We start from the raw sequence: 11938 nt of genomic DNA, 5'->3' as shown, positions 1-11938 counted from the left end.
GCTGGCCATATAAGTCTCACTTTAATTTGTTTAGCGATGATAGTATTGAGCAAATGAAGACCAAAGCATCAAGGAAGGGATTATGCACATAGCAGTGTGTCCCAAAGACTTGAATTTCTCCGTATTCCATCAATCTATTGTTTTGAATATCATCTTTCAGGCTATGTATGTGAAACTATTTCGAATCACTTACTGGACATTGAGCCAGCTTCGAGTGTCGAATATTTCCTAGTGAACTGTCCTAATCGTGAATACCTGGCCTTACTAAGAATAGGGCGTAAGCAAAGAGAAATTATTAGTTTTCAGATTAAATGATAAGATGACTTCGAGCATAAAATCTGCTCAATTAGAAAACACAAAGGAAATAGCAAGATAAAAAATTAAGCAAGACAATAATGAACTAAAAGAGCCGATTATATAAAAGGGAAAGCAGAGCAAACAAGGGAATTGCGCTTGGTTTTCAAAATTGCTCACATATCAAGATAACGACAGCTCTTATTTGCATTCAGGTCGTTGTTAGTTATACCTCACCACTGAGCTTTAGAGGCACCTCGCTGGCTAATTGTCAAGAAATTTCATTCACTTGACACTGATTCTTTATAGTGGGCATGGGAGACAATTAATGCTTATTGTTAATCTTCGTTTTCCAATGAGGTTATCGGACCCTGGACTCATACGAAGATGCTTTCATATTAAAAAAAGATCGTCCTAAGGGTTTAGAGAAACTGAATACGACTTTTACCTGCGTATCAAATGAATTGTTGGGAAATCTGCAACTGTAGAATGATGCCGACTGTTTCCAAGTGTCTGATTTTTTTATATTGAAGTTGAAGCAGTTGCTTGTGAGTCTTTGTGTGTATCTAATAACTTTATTAACATAGAAATACGCTGGACCCCTCAAGACAATAAATCTTTCAGCAATTGCAGAAGAATATGCACATTTAAAGAAAATCTGATCCATATACTTTTATGTATTTAGTGAATTACGGAGCAAATGCTTAACGGTTTCACTCCGGGAGTAAAACTATTTTGCAATATATATACAATGGAGAAGTAATTTGTTTATGTTTTCATCAAGGCAAGAGAAATCTAATAATCCCTTCGCCTGTTATTTATTTATATATATTTTTTTTTTTGAGTGGGTGGTTATGAAATGATTTTATTTTCATAAGAACCCTTCATTCATTTAGAGCTAAACTACCCTGAATTATGTCGTTATTGACTATTTTAACGTTCCTGCATTTTTAGTCTAGTTTCATGACATTATAGGTCAACAGCTGCTGACTATTACCCTGAGCAGAAATATTAACAGTTATAATGTAGCAAACTAGAAATATAAGGGGCAATGAATAAAAGTTATGGATGGCATTTTATCTGAAAGCTATAAGTTAATCCAGCATGGCAATAAGTCACTGTTAGTCTAAAAAAAATTTTCATAAGTGCATTAAGAAACGAGTCAACGATATTGAATTTAGCTGCAGACGCGGAAAGAGACTAGTATCTATAAATATTTCAATAGAAGTCTGTTTACAGCGCCGTGAAATTATATCTTTTCAACAGAAATGCAGATGTTTTACCTTGAGAATTAATGAGAGTTCAACCTAATGTAAACAACTTTTAAAGAAGATCTTAACATGTTATCGAATATGCATAGTATGACAGAAACCCTTAATCGACTCAAAGAAGGCTATACAAGTTAACCAACCCAGATACTTAGGTTACATATCAGAAGACTTTCTTTAGCCGAAGATACAAGATGTTGTTGCGCGGCATCGAGAATTGATTAAATCTGCCAAGAAATAAAAACTTGAAGATTACATTATCATCAAATAAAAAAAAAAAAGTACAAGTCAAGACTTTGTGTAACTGAGAGATGGTGTCTATAATTACACCTGGCAATGGCTGAGAGACATTTTGGAAGAAGCTCTCACGAAAGTTCTATTTCATGGCTTATTTCCTTTATCTAACCTTTTCTTTGTTATTTCTTTCCTGTACAGGACTGAAGTATTCTCCTTTTCAAACTATGGGCGCAAGTTGGCTGAAAATTATTATAGTAACTGGTGACTAAAGATGACATAATAATAATTTGTATCGAAAATTAGAAATGACCTTATAGAGGGTCACACGAAATAAACCGAGACTTTCCAGAAACAAAGAAATAGGCAGTCTAAGACAAATTTGATAAGTAACAAAAACAAGTGTACGTACATCTTTCAAATTTATGCCGTGATGCTACATTTGCCACTTTCTCTATCTACTGTAGTATTTCTTCTCCTGTTGCTTGTAGTATTTCCACTTTACATTTTTTTATCTCCCTCCCTTGTCTCGGAAAAGTCATTTTATCTCTAAAATAATGTTTTGATGTTCAAATCTTATTTCCTTATCATTGTAGACCTTCATTTCCTGTTTCCTGATCATGTAACTCGGGCCTTTGTTCATGTAACTCGGGCCTTTGGGTGACTTCTGGTTCCACAATTTTATTATTGGATAAATTATTCAATGTATGCGTTAAAAAGTGGGAGGTGTTTAGAGAGAGAGAGGAGAGAGAGAGAGAGAGAGAGAGAGAGAGAGAGAGAGAGAGAGAGATTCTAATAATAATGAACCCACTAGTAATCTGGTATTGGTATTTACAAATATTTCCGTTCAAATTGAAGTAGCATCACTGATTTTAAGCTAATAGTGCAGCATAAGAGATTTTCATTTCGAAAAGAAATAAATGAAGCTGGGAGAAGTATACCCACTGATGTAAACATGCGTTTAAAACAATTCAGAAACATAAGAAAAGCATATGAGATGCCATGAGATATGAATAAGCATTTAATAAATTTACGTCAGGAGTGTTATGCAAGAGTTGGGGATTCCATGGTGGGGGGAGAAGCGCTTTAAATGACAGGTTGACGGAAGCCATCCTTCAGGTCTTGCGGTATTCCCGGCGTGGGAATGGCAGCATTCCCGATGCTCTAGTAGGAGTCAAAATCACCAAATAACAGCTCAGTACGCTATATTATCATTATAATTATAGAACATGAACTCGACATGAAGATGTATAACGGAACAGAAATAATTTCTTATCTCTTGATACCTGATGGCGAATAGTCACCTTTATTAATGTTCCGAATTTTTGTGTCAAGTAGGTTCACTTAGCAAGTATACTTCCCTTTTGATGTAGTTGATTTCAGGATATAGTGTTTCGATATTATTGTTTTTTCTTTTTTCTTTTTTCTTTGTTGTGACCTTTTTTTGTGAGGGGTCCTTTGTAAAAATAGTAATACAATATAATTACGCGAAGTCACGATTAGATTTAATGCTAATCAATAGATATCGGTGTGCATTCGAGACTACACATGATGTTCCTAATTGTTTTTGGGTTAGGCTAACAAGGAACAAAGAGAATTACAGGTAGTAATAATGGTATAATAATGGAATATCTGAAACGTTTACAGGAAACGTTCAATTAGAAAGATATAATTTAGAATGTGAATAAAAAAACTTTCTAGAATATATATACTGGAAGTTTGCTGAAACAGAGGATGCAAATTCAACTGTATTTAAAAACTATACTTTTCATTCCCCGATGAAGTATTTTTTGAATTTGTAATTTAATTTGACAGTCAGTTTGAAAATGGAAGAAGAGGTGATAATTCAGGACCGTTAATGATAGTGTGAAGTCTACAGGGAAATATAATAAAAGTCCATGATGTAATTGGTAATGCCATCGTCATTTCCACCGACTGACTAATTATATATTCCCTTATTTCCTGCAATTCAATTTTCATTCTTCTACAACTAACTTTTTAATGGTCGTAGAATATTGTTGGCCCAGTAACTATCTGAATCGTGAAGTAATATGAAGTTATGACTACATACATTTCTTGAATAGCTTTCACTACAAGTTATGACCACATGACAGACAATTTTATAAATTTACTAAATCTACGATATTGTAGATCGCTTCATTTGTGGTAAAAATTTCATTAAATTACAAGAGTTGGGTTCTAAGTGGGCCCACGCCCCTTCGTCTCACCTGACTAGCTAATCTACTCACAATAAACATAAACATGCACCACGCATCTTTTGTACATATATTTTCATTCATATTATTGTTGTGTTAAATATATCATTATTACCATATGCATCATAATGTCAACATTTCGCCCATACGTACCATAACTTCAGTCGTGTCGTGCACTATATCGATTTATATGTATCTTTCAATCCGTCAACAAACACAAGTAATTGTGTTGTGACCTATGCTTTGTTTCGCCTCGTGTCAGGCACTACATTTCTGCTCTCAAGAACTACTGACCTGTATATTTGCTGTCTGAATAGATTAGTTTGTAGACGCTGCCTCTTATTCACGCTTTCGCTACAGTATAATGCTAAGGTTACATCAAAACTTCCTTTAAAAAGGGTTTCCAAAGTAGCATAAGGTTATTTTTATGGATATATCAGTACCTTTTAGCATTATCTTTTTTTACGGAGAAAATGATTATTTAGATCATAACAACTGTATGGAGGACGTCCAACCTATTAAAATCGGTAATAAAAGCGTGAAGTCTGCTTGCAGTGTTATTATCGCCGGTAATATATTCCTCTGCATGCAGAAGTTGCGCACAGTAAAATGTTAGTAAGTGAAACAAGGGAAATGGTTCTATGTACTGAAATATGTTCAAAGGAAACTTGAAACACAACAACGTAGTAAACAACAGCGTTTATCTCCTTGCCAGGTCTCAGTTCTTCATTATTTAAAGTCTTACCTATTTCTTCCGTTTGCCATCAAACTTTTAACTTTCTTCATACAATATCATAGATCAAAGTAAGCACTTACAGCATTAAGTGAATTTAAGTCAGTTCTGGGGTTACTAAAACCGAATATCTATAAGCAATATAATAATTAGAGACAGAGATTGTGAACACTTGGTAAAAACCAGCACATATTCCTTTTAAACAAATAATTAATTTTTTTTACAATTCTACATTGACTTGGTTTATTTAGTTAGAAATATTCCTCCTTTATTTTAATTAATTAATTAGAAATGTAAGGCCCTTGGAATAGTTGCATATTTTACTGGAATCTTTGTGATTTATGTATGTGCTTTTCTTTTTTTTATATATTCCAACTATCCTTAGAGTTTTTTAAGTCTCTAGCGTGTTTAACATCTCTTTAAGAGGTGATGTCTCTGGTTTCCTTATCTACATAGATTTGTGAATGGAAAAAATATACTTGCAAATGAAAATATTTTTTTAACTTCTCTTTTCATTGCAATGAAAAGAAAACACATGGCTTTTAATCCTTATAAAATAACGACAAAACTTAAGTATTTCAAGTATTATTATTAATAAACCGAAAGATTAATAAATAAAACAGAAAAAATAAAATCAGACAACTTAAGAAAGATTAGACATAATGTATACATAAGAGAATTTCGCTATATATCACGCACAAGAAGTTCTCGTATAATTCCTTCCAACATTTCCATTATTTTGGTTGCTACAAGGCTATGGGAATTCAAGCTGTTGTCTTTGCGATAACTGGTGGAAGGGAATGGCAATCAAAAAACTAAAAAGAGAAGAAAAATCAAGATTCCGTAGCGGAAATACCGGAAGGACACAAACTTAAAATGTCTTTACATACAGTCTTTCGAATTCTGGAAGAGAACCAAGCCTGTCATGCCCCTTCCTAAAACGGCAAAAGAAAAAGATAAAATACTTTTTCATTCCCACCTGCAGCCAAGGACGGCTTAAAGATCGATCAGTTATTCGCTGCATCTTGGAATTTTAGACCAAGCTTTTCTCAATTTTTTTTTTTTTTTTTTTTTTTTTTTTTCCCTGTTAGAGAGGAGTTTCGTTTGGTCTCACTCCTGCTTACTGTTAGGTGGAAAAAGGTTTTATCATAATTTAAAGATTCTCTGATGACGATCTGATAGCGATCGCTGTGGCCCCAGGAAAACGAAAGCCAATATTTCACATATTTATGTTTTGCAGTATATTCAGTACCTAAAAGAAAGAAGAAATGTTCTTCGGCGTTATATCTCTTTCATATAAGAAAGCCCCCAACGTAAACTGTCTTTAAATTTACGAGCAACTTTAGAATTAAAAGGACGTTTTTGTAAAAATGAATATACTTCACGTAAAGCAATCAAGAAATAAACTACACCGAAACCGAATGTCACACTGCATTATACATGAGGCAAAGTGAATAAATCCAACTGAGGTACAATTGAACATATGAAATATATTTTTCATTCAAGCATATTTCAGATGGTAGGCATTTATAAATGAATTTAAACTCTCTCTCTCTCTCTCTCTCTCTCTCTCTCTCTCTCTCTCTCTCTCTCTCTCTCTCTCTCTCAAAAGCTTGGAAAATCTACCGATGTAAAATTTTGTAGGCAAATACAATTTCACTGCACTTTTTTTTTTTATTTTCAGTTGTGAAACCCCAGCCTTCTACTTTCTCGGAATCATATCTACCATCTTCACAAAAAGCATTTTTTCCATAAGATGTAAAGTAATTATTTACAAAAAAAAAAAAAAAAAAAAAAAAAGACGTTCAATGAAAACCACATACAATTATTACTTTTGTATCCTCATCCTTTGCAATCTTCTGATAATTATTCCTAAAATGCAACATTTTCTGTTTCCATGGACACGTTACAAAATCCTTCAAAGGTCATGATTGCTGCAAATTCATTCCCTCTATGCAACTGTAAATTCCCGTTCTTTCCTTTCTACCGCCTTTTGAAAAATGACTTCACATAATATTCCTCATAAATGAGACTATTCAGACTATCTGAATCGCTCTTGAAAACTTTCTAGTCAGGCTTGTTAGGGATTTTTTGGTTCACTTTTATGCAAAACTACCAAAATTGGCCCATGTGTAACTCACATCATGCCTTCTCAATTTCTGTCAGGAGCCAAGACTGCGGCCCTCTGTGGTCGTCACAATGCAAGCTTGAATATAACCATTAACAAGAGCTAAATGAGGCACCATCCGCGATGAGTTCTCCACTTTAAAAAGCCATAACTCACCTAATTATTAACATATTTGTCGGAATTTTTCCCCACTTGTAGAGAATGCGTGTGTGAATATACCGTAGCTTTGAAATTAGCAAAATATTTCATAAATATTTCTCTAGAACATTTTAACGGCATTTGCCGAGAAAAACATCTGGCTTATCACTCATAAAAACATTTGTGAGCAAAATATAATAATCATAATATTCGTCCCCTACAGTATCTGAAAATTTCATTTAAAACATTGATAATTGAGGAATTTATGGTTCTTTAAATTGTAGGAGAACTAGCTGCAACTACTGCATAACATACAAAATCTCGTGTACACTCTTGGTGGCCAAATCATTTTAAGAATATACTTTTTAATATATACACATATATATATATATATATATATATATATATATATATATGATATATATATATATATATATATCAATATATATATATATATAAATATATATATATATATATATTATATATATATATATATATATATATATATATATATATATATATATATATATATATATATATATATATATATCTATATATATATATATATATATATATATATATATATATGATAACCTTGGAGTGAAAGGTTTTCCAATCTAAATAAACTCTTCAGACACGTTAGTGCCATTGTTACCAGATTCTTATGTAATTCAGGCTCTAGTTGAGCTTGCTCAGACTAATATATTTGCACCAGATATTGGTGATAATCTTCTTAGACCATCTCACGATGGAACATATGCCCTGGTTAAGGATGACACCAGGATGAAGCATACATGTAATGTATGTGGCCTGGATGCAACTCAAATGGAGCTTATTATGGAATTAACAATAAAAGGTACCAAGTATTAGAACACTGGATAAACAAGTGTTCTTGGAGCAGATCAGCCACTGTATGCAATAATCAAACTGCTCCAGTAGAGATATATAGCCACTCTTGGAGAAGACAAAATGGTAGTCATGATGGGTGCATTGCACATTGAGAATAAAATGCATCTAATGATGGGTAAACTACTAAGGGGTTCTGATTGGTCCACGATATTATCTCAAGTAGAATTATTAACTTCAAGACAAACACAATCTACTCTTAATGCGTATCACATTAAACGCACTAGGTATGCCCATCAAGTAACTCTGATGACACTTTTATATGCTTAAGCAAGCAGCCTATTTTGACTAAAAGGAAACTACAAAACCACCTCCGTCATTTGAGGAGTGAGAGAAACATTCACAAACTGCTCCGCAATATATGTTCTGGTCCACTGTCATGGAAGTTGAAATGCTGATGTTACTCTTCGTGCGCTCATTAAGATAGGGTTATTTTAAACTATATATACTACAATCTTCTGATGAAATGTGTGGCTGGTTTCTTGCATTTAACCACAAAAACTATGCTTATTGGCTTCCAGTGCATGTACATGATATGATGCAGCTTCCTCACAAGTACCCTGAGGTGTATGATGAATTCATGAAGGGCAATTTTGTGGTGCAGAAATTGACTAGAAAGTTCAGCTTCATTTCGAAAGATCAAGCTCATGAACAGAGCAACAAGAATCTCCAGGAGCATGGCGGTGCAACAGGACTCTGGGAAAACCCAGAAGCAATGACTTTATTCATACTGACAGGACCTGTATGTGCCCGTATTATCAAGGTGTTTGAATCAGTGTATGACAAACATCCCTCTTCTACAGGTCACCATGAGGAAGGACATAGCTTACAAGTTATGTTTCAAAGGGATGTGGTATCATTTATGAAAACAGTTGGAAAGATGGCAATCCTATAATGAGAGCAAATAAATAGCTTACTGCTCTCGAAACAAAATATTATGGAGCAGTCAGTTGCTGAATTTCTATGTAATATCAGGGAAGTTGGAAAGAAACTTCATACGCTATATGTCACTAAGAGACTCGAAAAAAAATTAGTACAACAACTGATACCATTAAGAGAAATAACATCCTTACATTTGCTAACTTCCCTGATCAAATTAAATCCAAAAAAGGCAACGTCACGGGCATACAGAAACATAATATGGCTTTAATCACACAGATCTTCCTCTCACTCCACTCACGCCCTGATGCAAGTGTAAGAGAATCTTCAAATATGAGAATCGGCGAGAACCACCAAGCTTAGCAGACACAGGTATGCTTTGACCTGGTTTAAAATCAGACAATTTTCAATGTATCCAGGCATCAACAGATCGACCAGAAAGTCATTCTAGAACTACTGTTATAGTGTTGAACATTACACCAGTTGTCCATATAGTGTTCCCTACAAAATAAAAAACCTTCAGTGAGTATGTCGTACAACATATCCCATATTTCAAAACTCAAATAAACAATGGTACCCAGTGTATTGATGCTATATGGGATACTTATCCAGATACAGATAACCTAAAGTCCCAGACACAACTACGTCGTGGTACAAGTGCTAGAATAAGATTTGGAGATGGAAGCACAAAAATTCCAAGTGACTGGAATGGATTCCTGAAAAAATGTTGAAAAGAAGACGGAACTTTTTTGTTCTTAAGCACTAACCGTGTTAGATATGATATGGATGGCAAACTTCTCCTCAGTACTTACCTTGACAGAAAGCTCTCCAATAGATGATATGAACTAGCTAATCTGCAGCCATGCAACCATATTGAAGCTGTCACCAGGATCATCGTTCATTTAACACAAGCAGCTAAAGATCGGCACAGTGTAACCTATATTCGTTAAGAGCTTTGGGTATGTTTTGGTACTGGGAAAAACTATCGTGATATTGCAATTCATCATGTACGTTCAGGTCTTGGACAAGCAACACTTCCCTCATGCCACAGCCTCACTGGTTGTGACACAACATCTCATTTCTTGGACACGGGAAAAAGTCAGCTTGGGCAGCTTAGGATTGCACTCCAGATCTCATTGGCACAATGATTGCTATAACAAATGATCCTACTCTCAATAACAAAGAGGCTCATATGAATAGAATTGAACGATTAGTTATACTTATGTACAAAAAAGGATGCAATACAGTGGGTGTAAATAAAGCAAGACATCAATTATTTACAACCAAACGCAGGTCTTTGGAGGATATCCCACCAACCCAGACGGCACTGTTCCAATATGTGAAACGGACACTATTACATGCAAGCTTTTTCTGGAGTAAAGCAACTGTTCCCATGCAAAATATTCCTGACTTCAGTGGTTGGGGCTGGCGGAAAGATGACAAAGGTGAATGGCCACCTTTATGGAGTACTCTCGCGGCTGCTTCATCTGCCTGTGTCAAGTCCTGTGCAGGACGGTGCAAGTATAACAGAGCTAGTGTGAGATGCACCAGCCTCTGTAAGTGTGAAGGTGGATGCAATAATAGTAGTGATGAAGGCGATATAGTTTTTGGTTTCTAAAGTTAATGTCATTATGTTTAGTGAACTTTGGACAACGTGTTCAGTTTTACATGAAAATATATGTATTCATGTACATCACCTTAAGTTATATTATAAGTTGTATTGTAAATATTGTTTATTATTATTTGTTTGCTTATGGTTTCGAAGTAGTTTAGTTATTGCTAATATTATCTAAAATTGATGAATGTCTTTCAATATGCAACAAGAAATATCAAATCTGAAGACTTGTAAACAGATACGCTAGTCAAGATAATTTTATCAGTTGCTATGTTAAGAACATTTGACACTAAGAAGTATTATGATTTCCATTAGTTTAATGAAATTTAATATGACATGTAAATTTTAGCAAAATTTCTGCGTTCACTATGAAATGTGTCTTATCAAGTTTGATATAATATATATAATCCATCTTTTTCTATATAAAAATCTGTTAAATGTCCCCCGCCCACCACCACCCCTCCTTGTTTTTGTATATGGTTTCGAAATAGTTTAGTTACAAGTAATTTTTGAAATACATAAATATATACCAAGATTCAGTTCGAAAAATCGATTCTGAGTATTGTAAACATTGTTATAAGAGCCACGCTAGTCAACTTCTCTTTATCAGTTGCAATATTTCTATTAAGAAAATTTAATAAATTATTAAGTATTTTGATTTTTTATTAGTATCATGAGATTAAAGAGTAAAAACGTTAATTGTAACCAAGTTTTTTTTTTTTAGATCATTATGACAAATTTTGTATCATGTTTTGATATGATATGTATAATGAATCTTTTTTTTTTATATAAAAATCTATTAATGGTCACTTTTCATAATCATACTATTATATTCTGCTAAACATTATTGATATTGTAATACATCTGAAGATCTAAAACTGCTTAAATTGTACGTTTTTCAAAACTAATGGCCTATAACTGAAGAATTCTGGAATAAATCAAGATATGGCATCTGTTGTTTCATATCAATATTACTCAGTCCTCAGGCCTCCTCGGCAGAAATCAATAGTTTAGACTATAAGGATGATATGGTCCAAATTTCGTGCTTTTTCAACACTCTGAACCAAACACCCTATCTTCTCTCCTAACATCCTCTAAAAAAATATGTACATATAAAAATGTGCTCATAGACAAAATCCAAATCTTTTCTCCTAAAATATTTGTCTGTCTTGTTGTATGTGTATTTGTAGAGCAATCAGAGCAACACAGACTTCGGTCATTTCTAGTTTTCTGTAAAAGTTAACTATTGAGAAGCCTTTGTCTGCCCCTCCGCACTTTTTCTGTCTGCCTTCAGATCTTGAAAACTACAAAGGTTAGAGGCCTGCAAATTGGTAAACTGATCGTCCAATTTCCTATTGTTAAACAAATGAAATTGCAGCTCTCTACCCTCAGCATTTTTTATTTAATCTAAGGTTGAAATAAGCCATAACCGTGCGTCTGTAAGTATTACATAATAAAAATATGGAATGTTATTCCATATATATAAAAAACTAAAACTATGATTAATTAAAAACCAGTGACCCAAGA

The sequence above is a fragment of the Macrobrachium nipponense genome, chromosome 24 (genome assembly GCF_015104395.2).
Source record: "Macrobrachium nipponense isolate FS-2020 chromosome 24, ASM1510439v2, whole genome shotgun sequence".
Lineage (NCBI taxonomy): Eukaryota > Metazoa > Arthropoda > Malacostraca > Decapoda > Palaemonidae > Macrobrachium > Macrobrachium nipponense.
The sequence above is the reverse complement of the archived record's forward strand: the minus strand, read 5'-3'. Positions refer to the sequence as shown.